Raw genomic sequence first — 14,835 nt, forward strand, 5'->3', positions numbered from 1 at the left:
TTTGCAAACGGAAATCCCTCCCTTGTACCGCTACAGCCCTAATTTAATTTTCTTCAGCGCACCTGCATCGAGCATGGGAAGAAAAAGAATGAGGAGCCACCTTCTGAAAGGGAATATCCTTGAATTCTGCACAGAGCTGAGTCAAAGCAGGGATGGAGACAGGGCGAGGCTCTGGGATTCCCACCCGGAATCACTCTCCGTGTGGAAAAGGAGAGGCAGCACTGGCTGAACCTCCCCGTCCCAATCCCTGGTGAAGCTGGGCTTGTTTCCAGCTTCATTTTCTTGCCTCTGCTCCTTTCCCACTCTGCAGCTTTAAGGTTGGTGAGGTAAGAGGTGAGAGTAACCTTCCAGCGCGGCCCCGTGCCCTAATTAACATGCCAGCCACCCACCGAACTAATGATGCCTCTTAATCTCTCTCGCCGGGTCTGCTGAGCACCTCTGGGAGGTGGCGGAGGGGATTTGTGGCTGCAGCATCCTCTGAGGCTGGAGAATCTCACGGGACAGCAGGAGGAAAGCAGAACCCTTGAGCACATGCAAACAGACCGGTTCCAGTCCTAAAAGCAGCGGGAAATGGGGATTTTTTTTTTTTTTTTTTAACTGGGTAAACCCTACATACAGGCTCAGCTGTCAGAACCCAATCCCTTCCACGCTACAGCCCAAAGCCCTGCTGGATTTTACATCCCAGCTCTCCCCCACATCAGAAAAAAAAAAAAATTCATAACATAACTGAAAGATTTGAAGGGCAATAATGACCATTTTGAAAATCTTGTTTGAGTTGTGACTGACTCATGCTGAGCTTTTCCCACTCCAAACCTGCAGTTGACCTAAAAGAACGTTGGCAAGATGTATCATTTCAATTTAAAGAACAGCAAATGTACCAAGTCCTGGGTAATTTGCTCCTGTGCTTAAATATAAAGCTGTACAAAAATAAAACATGGCTTTTTCTTGTCTGGATTTATCCAGCTTGAGCACCCAGCCACAGAACCATGGCCTGCCTCCCAACCTTTGCCTAGCAAAGTCTCTTCCCCTGCTTAAGTACTCCTGGACAATAATCAAATCACTCCCTTTTGTGAGAAGAAGAAGATTGGGCTTCAGCCTCTCTCTCTCCAGCCTGTTTTACAGCCCTCACATCATCCCCGTGGCTCTCCCCTTATCTCCCTCCAGTTTGCCAACATCATTTTTAAGGTATAGATACCAGGGCTGCACACAATGCTCTTCCTGCTTGTATTCATTATTTCTCTGCTTAGACAGCCCGAGATAGCATTAGCACTCCTGAGGATTCACAGCACAGCACAAGACCAGCCAGTTATTGATAAGATAATGAAATTAAGCTGCTGCTTCTCACCTTGATGTGGCGGCTCCCGGGGGTTCCTCTCACCAAGTGTGGGTTTTACTCCCCGCTCTCGTTAGCGTGGATTAGTAAATTATCACTGGGGCTGCCCGTGCACTCAGCCTTTCCCTCTGTAAACCAAACCCCACACCCATCCATGTGGGAGCATGGAAAACCTCGGCTCAGAGCTGCTGCAGACACCCCAAAAACCCCATGGCTGCTATCAGAATTCCAGGCTGCAAGAGCGGAGTCACTGCCCAGACACAGCCACAGATCCCCTTGGCTTTGTGCTCCTGCAGCAGAGCCAAATTTGGGAGGGAAAGCAGCTCCAGCATCCCAATGCCAGCAGTGCCAGGACACCCCTGCTGCTGCCAGCATCAAACCTGCCCCTCCAGGAGCACAGAATTCCCAGCACAGATCTCCCAGGACACAGCCAGTCCAGCACAGCTCATGCCAGACCCTCCTTGGTGGAGAGAGCAGAGACCATCTGTGAAAAGGCAAGCTCCAAGATAGGGCACCATGGAAAACGATACCTTAGATAAAAAATTGTTTATTTTGAGTGACTAATACCAAGAAGCATCTCACACCTTTGTAGACCCCCTGTGTTATCTTTCTGTAATTTTAGTGGTCCATTTTTTCTCTTAGATAATTGGTTCCTTTTCCCCTAAAGTGTTTTGTAGATTGGTTAGTTATAGAATTCCTTTGGTAATTGGTTCCAAATACAAAACCCTTAAACCCTATAAAAAGTCCCCTCAGAACCCCACCCACTGCATTTGCTGGACAGGACCCCATTGTAGAAGAAATAAAGATTCTGTGGGATCTCCTCACAGCCTTTCTCGGTCTCTCTGCTGGCTCTGAAGGTAAATGCAAGTCTAATTTCACAAAAGAGCCAAAAGCCTGAATCCGGGCAAGGCTTGCAAGAGTACCTGGGAGCAGGCAGTTCTGGGGTCTAACAGAGACCCCCTCACCTTCCCAAGCCATGCTCCCACTTCCCCGACTCCAAGAGGATTTTGGGAGCTGGGAAAAGCCCTGGCCCCGCTCCCCCCAGCCCCGAGGTGCGTTTTGGGCAGCGCTGCCAGTGCATTGCAGGCTCACAGATGCCAGATGGAAACTGCAAACTCATCCAGGATCTGCACCCAGGGGCTTGCTCCAGCATCTTCCCCTCTTCCCTACCCCCAGCCCCACCAGTTGGGAGTTCATCTGTCTGGATTTTCTCACCCACAGTCAGAAAAAAAAAAAAAAATTGTCATAGAAAATGTGCGAGCACTGACATCTTAAGACAAAAAAAGATGCAGATTTCTCAACTGTTCACAGCACATTATGGAAATACATTCTCAGGGACTATTAAATATAGGATTATTGACTAGATGAGCAGCAGCTCAATGGACTGGCTTGCAAATATGTCTTTAGACAATTCTTAAAATGCAGATTAATTATCTAACAGACAAGAATATTTTTTTTTCCTACAGACTTCCTAATGATCTGTTGCATAAACAAATATCCAGACAGTTTTGTTTGCACTTGTGGTGGCTGCGATGTTCTTCAATAACTAAATAGCGACTGAGGAGACTTAAATCTTATTTAACATCCAGCAGGAACACAACAAAAGGCACGTCAGTCCACATCGCTGAAAGCCACATCTGAGAGACCCGTGGGAGGTCCAGCTGCCAGAAGACACCAATTCCCAAACACCAAACCCCTGATATTCCACAGAGCATTAAATTCTGTGTTTATGTCATTAAAACAACTGCATCAATGTCCATCATTAACCCCCCAACCCCTTTGGAAATGAGCAAGGCATGTTGCACTAATGAGATATTTTTCAGTGCTCTGCAGACTCGGGGAAATATCCCTGCTGCCCATCCATGCTGGAATTCCATTTGAAATAATGTGGTAGAACTTGGGGGAACCACTGCACTGAGCTCTGCCCTCACCTGCAGATTCCTCCTAACCTGTTGAACCTGGATTTAAAAATCCCAAATTGATTTGCAGTTTATCATGGGTGTAACACGGAGCACAGTGGTCATTTCCTCACTGAAGGTAATGAACTTGTTATTTGTGCTTCCAGCTCCCAACCCCTCCATTGCCTGGTGCCTTTTGTGATCGGTTCAAACGCTGTTGGGTATCAAACCCAGCGCAAAGCAAGTGTGAAACATTATTATTCCAGCTTCACACCCACTTTCCCTCGGTGTGAACAATAATGCAAAGTGTGAGACAGTGATGAATGGGACCCGGAGAGGACCAGATGCTCGATGAGCATCAGCACAGGCTCTGCCCCAAACGTTTCTCAGGATAAAAAGAGATGTGATAGCCAGAGCTGCACACACAATCCTGAACAGCAGTCAGGAAATGAGAAATAAGCAAAGAGCAAACAGGAAAACAGTGAGGGCAAACAACGAGTGTGGTTAGAGAGACAGATTCTTTGATTAACCTCTTTTTTTGGGGTGGAAAAAAGCAGTTTTGGAGCATGTAAGAGTTTGCAGATCAGCAGTGGTTGCAAGGAGCTGAGTTTGCACCTCTGGCAAACCACTTCAAAAAGTGGTGGCAAACACCACTTGACCCAAAGCAAGGCGTGTTTAGAGCAGCTCCGGGCACGGTGGCAATTTGCTGCTTCATCACAGTAAAAGTGCCCGGTGTGAGTCCCAGCACGGGCTCCAGCAGCAGCGACAGGAGCCCTGCAGGGACACAGGGACACAGAGCCATCCAACAAACCCTCAGCATCAAAACACGGCACGATCCCCCCCAAACACATCAGCTCCTGTTCCTGAACTCTCAACTCTGCCTTTGCAGCGGGGAGGTGACACAGAGGGCAAGGCTGAACCAGGGCTGTGCAGGAATCCACGAGGTGAAAGTGCTCCAGCAAGAGGCAGGGATGCTCCCACTGGTGTCACACAGCTCAGGCAGAGCTGGTCCCCACCGGTTCTTCTCCTCCTCCCCTACACACACATCGTAACAGTCCCCAAAAAGGTGAAAAAACTGCTTTTTAAAAATAGCAAACTCTTCAAGGAGCTGAGCACATGTTCCTGAGTGGGTGGGAAATTAGTGTTATTGTTATGACTTGGTGCTCACAGGGTCTGAGACCTCAGATGACTTGTTTGTGCCCTGCACGGATTTTTGCAGACTCATTATAAACCCTGGCAAAGAGGGGTTTGTAAGGTCACAGGAGAATTTCCATTAACTGGAGCCTGGCTGGGGATTGCCAGCATGATCTATGTCTCCCATTTATGCATATACAGGGAGGCCAAGAGGAAGCTCCTTTGCTTTATTTCCACATCATTGTGCTGATGCTGAGCTCACCAAATAAACAAACTGAAAAGCCAGTGGGGAAGCAGGGGGAGGAACAGAAAAAAAAAATAAAAATAAAAATACAAAATGCTGTGCCTGCCTGTCTACCTCATGAAAGATGCAAATAAATTCTGCAGACTTTGAAGCCAGGAGATCTCAGCAGAGATGAAAATCCCCCAATGCGGGATGGCTCAGCAGGTGAGGCACTGTGTGGGTATTTTGTTACAGAGCTGCTCACGTGCAGTGGGTACAAGGAATAAATATTGTTCTGGGGATGAGAGCTGGCTCAGAGAGGTGCAATCCAGCAGCAGCAGAGCCCTCTGGGCTCTCCAATCCCCTCCCAGCACAGAGACACCACAGACCCTTCAAAGGCTGCACTTCAAACACAGAACATCCCCAAGGCTCTGGGTTGGAGACACCATGGACCTGGGGGGAAATCAGCCTGGAGATGGAGAGCTTATCTCGGCCCCTTCATCCCTTATCCATCACCTGCCCCTCGGAAAGCCCAGGGGATGGCCCCGGCAGGAGGTCAGGACTCAGCAAAGTTCCCCTTGACTGATTCCAAGGCAGCAAATCCAGCGGGATGCTGGCACCCAGAGCCCCTGCTCCAGCAGCAGCAAATCCCTGAGCTGGGAGGCTTTGGGAAGAGCAGATGTCACTGCAGAGCCCTGCCTGAAGCACACAGAGGTGCAGAGAGCCCTGCCTGCCCCAGCACAGCATCTCCTGGGGCTCATCCACACAGCCCAGGGACCTCCTCAGCTGCACACAAACCACACCAACTCCTCATGCCCCTGCTAGAATCCCACAGAACCATCCAGGATTTGTTATTAGGGAAGGATTCACTCAGGTTTTGCCTTTTTTTTTTTTTTCACGTGCTCCAATCTGAGTTACACCAACTGCTGCTGCAGTGGCCAAAGCGCCGCACGCTCCCATCCAGCGGCTTTCCCTCTTAATTCTTGCAAAAGCAACCCCTTCCTGTTAGCATGTTCACACTCCCTAACCCGGCTCTGATCCATTTCCACCTCCAAATCATTAAAGATAACAAATAAGCCCAGCCTCAGCGTGAGGAACCCTCACATAATCACATATCTATGCTCCCATCAGCACTCGGCCATTACACTTCTATTTTCTGCAGCTTAACTAGGAAAGCCAGCACTGAACTCTGCCCCTTATCCCACAGCTATTTATTGCCCACATTCTGCTATTTATTTCCCAAAATAGTCTCTTTTGGGTGGATTTAATGAAATATCCAAATAAATTAGGCCCGTTGGAAGATGTTGAACTCTTATTTCCTCAGCCTCAGGAAGGAAGGCTTTCCTACTGGGCAGCCATCCTCTGCATATAAACGGTGGTGATTTGACCCCCAGGAATAGACCATCCAAGTATTTGAGGGATAATTAGGCCCTCCCAGCAGGCACAGAAGAAAAAATTCACTTGCCTGATATCCCAGCTCTTCCTCAGGTTTGGTTTCTGTACAGGCAGAGCGTGGCAAAAATTCCTGCTGCACCCACCAGGTCCTTCTGCCCACTGGGGTTCCTGCCTTGGAAATGGCCAGGGAGGAGGAGGAGGAGGAGGAAGGGGAGGAGAAAGAAGAGGCGTCCTCCCCTTTATGTTTATACTTGCTGCTATTTTACACCAGATTTACCTCAGATTTATGGATTTGCAACACCTTGGGTCCATTCCTCCCTCTTTGAATAACCCAGTCACTGCTGATTCCCCTCAGATGGGCACTGCCAGCTCTGTCCCTGTGACCAGCATGAAACGATCCTGGTTTATCCTCTGCAAGGTGTCCCTGTCCATGGAATGAGATGAGCTTTAAGTTCCCATCCAGCCAAACCATTCTGGGGTTCTCCAATCTGCTCCTCACTACATTTCCCTCCTCCTTCATCACAACCAAGTCCCACATCCAAACAAACCAAATCTTCCAGAGGCAGCAGAAAATCCAAAACCCAAAAATCCCTGTGTGTTACCACCACAATCTGTCCCGTAAATGAAGTTATGATGGGAATCCTTAAAACTCCTTCATTACCTCCTCACAGGTTTTACACCTTCTTTTATCTCTCCAAGCCCCCATTTTTCCTGTCAGGGAACCCAGGACAGCGTTAGTGGCTGCTCTGAGGTGACAAAGTGGAGTTTGCAGCCTCCTGTGCACAGGCACAACTCCAGCAATCCCATAATCTCCTTTCTGGACAAATTTTTCCTCATGGAGCTGCTGATACCCCACTGATTCCTCCCTCAGGTCTAAGCAACACCCTCCAAGCTGTTCTCATCCTGCTCAGATTTCACTGCTCCTCCTGTTCACACACAGCAAGAGGTGCCTTGTTTTAACAGATTCCTCGCCTTTTATGTGCTGCCTGAAAAACCTCTTGCCCCAGAACAAAAAAAAAACATTTTCTAAGGAGGCTTGAAAAACTTCTGTCTTGCCTTCTGCCTGCCTAGAAGCATGAAAAATAAATAAAATCTGACCCCAACAAGCGCTGCCCACGAAGATCTCTCCCCAAAGTCAGTGAAAATCAATATCCACACCTCAGGAACATCAGCAAGCCTTTAAAAAGGGCAAGACATCGACTGTCTGCACATGCTGAATGCCGAGCAAAACCAGAATAAAGCTTAGATTGCCCTCAAAAAAATGAAGTTTCTTAGAAGATTGAGTTCTCCTCAGCCATGTCTGAGCCTAAGGATGTATCTGCTCCTTCATCTCTCGTGTCAGCCCTTGCTCCTCCTCTCCCCTGCTTTTCCTCCTTCCTCTGCTGACCCCAAAGCCTCTCCTTTCCACCCATCACGCAGTGAAAACACCCAGCTTCTCCTGCAGCCAAGCCTTTCCTCCTGCCGTGTTTCACATGGAAAACCAGCAGGTTCCTCCAGGAGGACCAGGAATCTGATCCCACAGCACAGCCAGGTGCTTTCCCACCAGAATTCCCCTTGCGATCAGCCAGGGTTTAGCTGAGGATCCTCGCAGCTCCCGGGTGAGTTTGGAGCTCACTCTCTGCTTTTCCATCGAGCAGAGACATCAGTGTGAGCACACACACACACACCACACACACACACACACAGGAGATGAGATTTCCTGGCACACCGAAGCTTTCAGGATAATTTGAAGGCAGCTCTGCCCTTTCCTTGCCTCGCTGCTCCTTGGATGAGCTCTCAGAAGCCCAGGTCCCTCCAGTCCTGCCCCCCTCACCCCCAGATTGCTGAGTGCTCCTTGGCACCGAGGTATCCAGACCTTTGCCAGCCCACATGACTCCTTGGCTGATTTTCCTTGCACAGCTTGCAGAAGAAACCTCCAGCAAGAAACTCCAGCAGCAGCAGCATCTCTGTGCCTCTCGAAGCTGCAGGCAGCTGCTCCAAATCAGCCACTTAGAACCAATCTTTTCAAGGAAATGTTCATGTCTTTATGCCAAGATTTTGGGATAAAGCCCTTCATTTTGGGGTGCACCTTCCTCAGGCAGCCTGTTCCCACCACACAGGAGCCAGACCACAAAGGGTCTGAGAGAAATGGCCATTTAAAGGAGAAATTTTTAAAAGAGCATTCTCTTTCCCTGCACTGCCACTCTCTGCTCAGCACAGCCTGTCAGCAGCTCCCTCTTCCCCAAAATTCCAGATGTCTCATCCCAGGGTATTAATTCCTGCCAGGTGCAGGGGAAAGCACCACCTGCGAACCACAGAGAGCCACACAGCAACTTTCCCAACTTCTGTCTGTGCCCATCAGGCCCAGCCCTGAAATGGAAACCGAGAGGGGAAGGTTCTGCCTCTCACCATCGATTCCTCCACGCAGATGGTTCCCTTCAAATCCCCAGCTTCAGACACATCAATACTGAAGCAGGCTCGCACCGAGACCCTTTAAACACGCCTTGGCGCGGCGGGAGCCTCACTGCGGATCGTTTCTCTCCCCCTGTGAAACAAGACACAGCAAAGCACGGCAGGGAAGCCCCCGGCACATCCTCTCCTACCTGCGAGCACACCCGGCTGAGCAGCCCGGAGCTGCCGGTGCTCACAGCTCCTCGGCAGAGCCAGGGACTCGTGGGGGATGCTCCTGCCTCTCTCCGATGCCGTAGGCTCCCGACTGGCTGCCCAGGGAGGCGGGGAGGGCTCTGCTCCCGGCTGCCTGCAGCGCTCACATCCAGCCGGGATGTGGCTGCCCGGAGGAAAAGCTGCCTCGCCTCGCCGAGACAAAGGGGTTTGCTCCTCCTGGGGGGGATCTCCCGTGGTGTGGGAGCTGCTGGAGCCCCGTCAGAGCGGCCGGGATGCGGTGGCAGAGCGAGCTGAGCTGTCCCTCAGCATCCCTCGCTGGTCCCCGGGGAGGCGGGCACGGCGCTGGATGCTCCGGCCAGCAGCACCGCCCCACGAAGGACACGCGTGTGGGGACAAAGCCAGCCCCACTGGGGTCCAGTTAGCTCCCCCAGGGCCACAATCTTGGGGTCTCAATCCTTTCAAGCGAAAGAATCCAGCCCGATGGATGGCGAGAGCCGAGCAGCACTCGCAGCATCTCGCAGCATCTCGCACCTACGCAGAGCCCCGGCCCGAGCCGCAGCTAAACCGGAGTTTGGGCATAAATCAGCCGGAATAAAGTTGGGCCTAGGAAGAGGTTTCTGCACGGAGTTTTCCCCGCACACTGCCCGTGCTCGGCGCTGCCGGTTCACCAGAGGAGTCTGCCAGCATCAGCCCCGCACGTCTGCGCACACCACGAGCACCTCAGCGATCCTAACGCCAATTATTCCCCGGCACAACTCCGCACAAACGCCTTCCAGAACAATGCACCTTCCCTTCCCCATCCACAGCCTGAGCGAAATACGAGTTCCGGAGCGTTCTCCTCGCCTCCTCCGAGCGTGGCACGCAGGCTGCGAGCGCAGCAGCCCCGAGCCCGCGGCGAGCATCCCTGCCCGCCGCACCGGGAACCGCACCGGGAACCGCACCGGCAACGGCTCCCGGGTGATCCGCACCAGTCGGAGCTACCCCGAGTGCCCCCTCCCCGCGCTCTTTGAACTTCAGCTCGGCTAAGAGCCCGAGCGAGGCATTTTTCAACTCTTGGTGCGCTAAAACACCGCAAAGGGCTGGTCCCAAAGTCCTTCAGCGAGTGCGGGAGGCGGTCGGGGGGCAGCGGCTGTGTCCGGGGAGGGGGCTGGATGTGTCCGGGGAAGGGGCTGGATGTGACCGGGGAGGGCTGGATGTGACCGGGGAGGGGGAGACCGAGTGCCAGCCGGGGGCACCGCCAGCCAGCGAGCGGCGGCGGCTGCGGCTCCGAGCGCTCCCGGCCCCGCGGCTCCGCAGCGGGAGGCAGCGGCTGTGCCGAGCATCCCGAGGGGGTCCCGCGGGAGCCGTGCCCGCCCCCCGCCCCAGCCTCCATCCCCCCTTCCTGCACCCCGCATCCCCCCATCGCTGCCCGCGGCTCGTACCTGGGCTGGGCTCTGCCCGCGGCTGCTCCGGCCCCGCTCCGGCAGCGGCGGCCGCGGGTCCCCGGCGGCGGGCGGGGGAACTGCAGGGGGCGGGGGGCGGCTGCCGGGGCACCGGGACCGCCGGGCGGCCCAGGGCCCCCCCGCGGGCAGGGCGGGCGAGGGAGGGAGCGGGGAGAGCGGAGGGGGTGAGGGGATGAGAGAGGAACGGGACAGGGATGGATGGAGGGATGAGAGATCCGGGAAACAGGGATGGATGGAGGGATGAGAGAACAGGGGATAGGGATGGATGGAGGGATGCAGGAAGAATAGGGGACCGGGATGGATGGAGGCATGAGGAGAGCAGGGGACAGGGATGGATGGAAGGGTGAAAGGAGAACGGGATCGGAATGGATGGAGGGATGAGAGAATAGGGGATAGGGCTGAGAGAAGAACGGGACAGGAAAGGATGGATGGATGGATGGATGGATGGATGGATGGATGGATGGGAGGAGATCGGGACAGGGATGGATAGAGGGATGAGAACAGGGAGCAGGGCTGGATAAGGGGATGTGGGCAGAGCAGGGCAGGATGGAGGGATGAGAGGAGAGCAGGGGACCAGGATGGATCAGGGGATGCAGGGAGAAGACGGGGCTAAGGATGGAAGGAGGACCAGGCAGGATGGAGGGATGCAGGGAGGACAGGACACTAAACTGGATCAGGGGAGGTTTGGGATGGATCTCAGGGAAAGGTTCTTCCCCCAGAGAGTGCTGGGCACTGCCCAGGCTCTCCAGGGAATGGGCACAGCCCCGAGGCTGCCAGAGCTCCAGGGGGGGGTTGGACACCACTCCCAGGGACGCCCAGGGTGGGATTTTGGGGTGTCTGTGCAGAGCCAGGGGCTGCACTGGATGGTCCTGGTGGGTCCCTTCCAGCTCAGCCTGTTCTGTGGTTTGATGATTCTAAGGATGGAGGGGACAGAGGAGGGAAGACAAGGACCAGTGTGGCACTGGAACTGTTGCTTCCAACTGTGACCAGCTTTCCTAAGCTCAGACTAAACGCCCCTGATTGGAACAGTTGAGTTTGGGAAAGCTGTGTGCTCCCCACACATCCCAAATCTGCTTTGGGACTCCCTGCCGAGTCTCTCTCCTTCTCCTCTCCTCCCCTCCCTGAGAAGGAAACAGGGTGAGATAATTTTGCTCCCAGCTGCTAAAATCTTCATATTAAAGGTTTTTCTCCTCCTGGTGCCCTGAGCAGCAGCACAGGCTGGGAAAAGGCATCACCCAGCCCTGGGAAGCAGGAGTGGGACAGAGCCATCCCACGGTGTGAGGCTGGGAAATGCCAGGCAGGATCCTGATCCCCGTGATGCTCCAGCCCTGCCCGCAGTGCTGCAGTCCTGCCCTCCTCTTTTTGTTTGTTTGTAATGGTGAGGAGAGCAAAGATTTTAAACCATCAATTAATTGGACTCTTGCATTAAGAGCAATGAACTATTATTTGACAGAAATTCATCTTCCCCTCCTGCTGAGAAGAAATAAGCTGGAGGAAAAGAATCAGCTTCACAGGAGAAAAATAAAACGCCTCTGCCTCACAGACAAATTACTCATGAGATACACAGGTAACAGGCATGGGGTGTTTGAGCTCATCCCTTTTACACATCATTTCCCTCAGGACAACAGCCACAAGTCAGTGGCTTTGTGACAGATCCCTGGGCCTTTGTCCCAGTGTCCCTGCCCAGCAGGCCATTCCCAGCATTTATTATTCCTGGAATTGATGAGCATTTCCCTCATCTGGCTGCATCTGCTTCTAATTAATGCCTGTGGCCCTGCAGGTCCAGGCTCAGCCCTGCCTGGGTGAGCAGAGCTTTGGCTGACAGAGCTGGGATTCCTCCTGTGCCAGCCCCAGGAGTGGGAGATGGGCAGACCCCACCTCTCACCTCAGCTCTGAGCACACCTGGCCAGGTAAGGCTCCCCCACCCACCCTGATCCTCCTCACGGCTCCTGCCTTGTGCCAGCACCCCACTCTCTTTTAGACTTTTTTTGTATGCTTCAGGTCCATCTCTGCCATGCCCTGAGTTCTTTGTGCAATTATTGAAGCCTCAGCCCTGCTGTTGTACACAGAAGGCAATTCAAGACCAGGAAAACCAAAATTCCTCCAAAATCTCCACGGCATGGCACAAATCAGAGTTAAAGCACCCTGGCAGCCAACAGGGTGAGCTGGGAGCAGGAATTCAGAGGAGACAGCTCCAGAAACTGCCTGCAAAGAAATCTGGTTTGGTTTGGGGAAAAGAAAAAAAAACAAAAAACCAAAAAAACAGATTCTAAGCACGAGAGAGAGGTTCCCAAAGTGCCTTCTGCTGGGAAGTGTTACGTGGGGACAGGAGGGGGAGGGAAGGCACCCAGCGAGGTTTAAAATAGAGTTTGGTCATTTTATGAATGAGGTGATGTGACACAGTTCCCTGCCAAAGCTGGAGGGTTGGATGACCTAGAAAATCCTGTTTGGGGAAGGAGCTGTTGTTGATGTGAGGCTGCAAATCCAAGTGTTACGGAGGGGGTGGGATCCCACTCACACTCAGGGCACTCAGAGGAGGGAGGAGATGCTGAGGGAGGCTCCCAAAAGCTCTGGGGGTGCTCAGGGTCCCCCCCAGCCAGCCCTGGATGCTCCTTCCCAGGGAATCACTGCCAGGATGTTCCCTGAGGTCACCAGGGGAGAGCAGCAGGGCTTGGAAATGGAGCTCATTGTCCAAAACTGCAGCACAGACCCTGGGCCAGTGCAGGTCCAGCTCAGGGCAGACTCAATTTGGGGTCTCAATCCAGACCCAAATCTGTTTTGGGGTCTCAATCCAGACCCAAACAGTTTATGGGGTCTCCATCCAGCCACAAACACGTTTTGAGGCCTCAAACCAGATCCAAACACAATTTGGGGGCTTAATCCAGACCCAAAAACACTTCAGGATCTCGATCCAGACCTAAACACATTTTGGGATCTCAATCCAGACTCAAACCTGTTTTGGGGTCTCCATCCAGACCCAAACACACTTTGGGGTCTCAATCCAAGCCCAAACACTTTATGGGGAGTCCATCCAGTCACAAACACATTTAAGGCCTCAATCCAGATCCAACACACATTTTGAGGTCTAAATCCAGCCCCAAACCCTTTCCCCAGGAGCAGCTTTGCCAGGAGGGTGTAGGAAATCCTGTGGTGATTCATCCATGGATGAATCTGCCCCAATTTCCCCAAACTCCAGGCTGTTTGTTCTGGAAATAATCCCACACCTCCAGCTCCTGACATCTGGGACAAAGAGCCCCCAGCAGTTCCCAGTGCTTCCCTCATGGCAGGTTATTTATCCCAGCAATTAAATTCCCTTTTCCCTCTCAGCTGCATGGAGAGGGGCTCTGATCTCAAACTGACGTGGAGGTGAGCAGTGAATCATTGAAAAAAAAAAACCTGCTACATTTATCTTCATAGGTGGCTGTATTTCAGCAGAACAGTAAATAACAGCCCCACTGCAGGAAAAAAAGTCACATTCAGGCAGAGCTGAGAGATTTCAGGGGATAAAAGGCACTGAAAGTCAAGATTTGACTGAGACACAAAGAATAAATCTATTATGGGTGTGATTCTTTTCACCCAGGTTCATAACAAGTTTTTATTGGTAATAGAAGACTTCCACATGAGATAATTTCATAGATAAGAAGCAGTGAGAGGAGCAAGTAGCCTGTGGTAGTTATATAAAAAAGCCCAGCTAATTATAAATATATATTTAGATAGCTCCAAGAAGTTGGTAGGATGAGTTAGATAAATAAGGAACATTTTGTGGAACAGTTTGTTTGCCTTCCCTTCCATGCAGAAAGGAAAACGTGTGTGAATTCCAACGAGCTGGAGAGTCAGGAGTGGCATCTGCCAAATCCTGATGCAGGATCTGGGAGGATATTCCTGGTCCCAGCTGAGGAGGATGCTCCACACCCCGGTTCCCCATTTGGGGAGCCTTTAAATGCCAGCTCATCCCAGAAATACACGAGGGATTGGGGGTTTTAGTGCCTAAAGCTTCCCAAAAATGGATCCCACCCCCTCTCAGGTGCTGCACACGCAGTGAGAGAACCCCGGGGGATCAGAGCACTTCAAGAAGGTGCAATATTTCAGGATTTGGGGATTTTTGCCACTTTAGGGACAGGGAACAGAGGGTGGGAGCAGTGACAGGATCTCAGGGAGGTGACACAGAACATCTCAGCTGTCACAGGATCCATCCCCAAACAATCATAAATATTGGACTGATCATTTCCAGCCCATCCTTCCTTCCATCACACTTTTCCTTGCTCCTTTTTTTTTTTGTTCTCCTCCTCGTAATTACTGCCATCAAAGGATGTTTTCTCCTCTGTGCATTCCATTCACACCCCAAAGAGAAAGGAAAGCAGTCATTTAATTGAGGCAGAAAAAAAAAAATTCCAACCCAAACCCAACCTCTCTTTGAAATGTGGGAGAAATAAAAGATGAAGAGACAAAAGATTAGGAGACTTTCAAGTGAGGAATGATTAAGAAAAGGGAGGAAGGAATGAAATGAGTCATGGGCAGGCTGGGCCAAGGACTCAGGAGGAGACCTCTCATTTTTGCAACAGGTTCAGGGAATTCCAGCCCTGGCTGTGATTTTGGGGCAAATTCACCTTGGCAAAGAGAGGTCAGAGGTGTGGAGCCACCTTTTATTTCTGCATCTCCCCAGGAGCTGCAGAGCTCCAGCTCTGACTTTTCCCTCAGCACAGTGCACGAGGTTTTCCAGCCTTCCTAATTCCATGGGGAGCTCCAGCTCTTGCAATTCCAGCTCTCCTAATTCCAGAGATTGTGAATTTCCAGAGTTAGGAGAGG

At 52.0% G+C, this 14,835-nt stretch overlaps 1 protein-coding gene across 1 annotated transcript in view; it reads right to left on the bottom strand.

The window, feature by feature from the left end:
- Positions 1–10,064, bottom strand: part of GRIK4 (glutamate ionotropic receptor kainate type subunit 4) — a 179,454-nt gene extending 169,390 nt beyond the window's left edge. Inside the window, exon 1 of the mRNA XM_014890454.2 lies at positions 10,009–10,064. The gene's annotated coding sequence lies outside the window, so the exon portion shown is untranslated. The remainder of the gene's footprint in view (positions 1–10,008) is intronic.
- Between the last annotated feature and the right edge of the window lie 4,771 nt (positions 10,065–14,835).

Source organism: Sturnus vulgaris, chromosome 23, assembly GCF_052056855.1.
Source record: "Sturnus vulgaris isolate bStuVul1 chromosome 23, bStuVul1.hap1, whole genome shotgun sequence".
NCBI classification, from domain to species: domain Eukaryota; kingdom Metazoa; phylum Chordata; class Aves; order Passeriformes; family Sturnidae; genus Sturnus; species Sturnus vulgaris.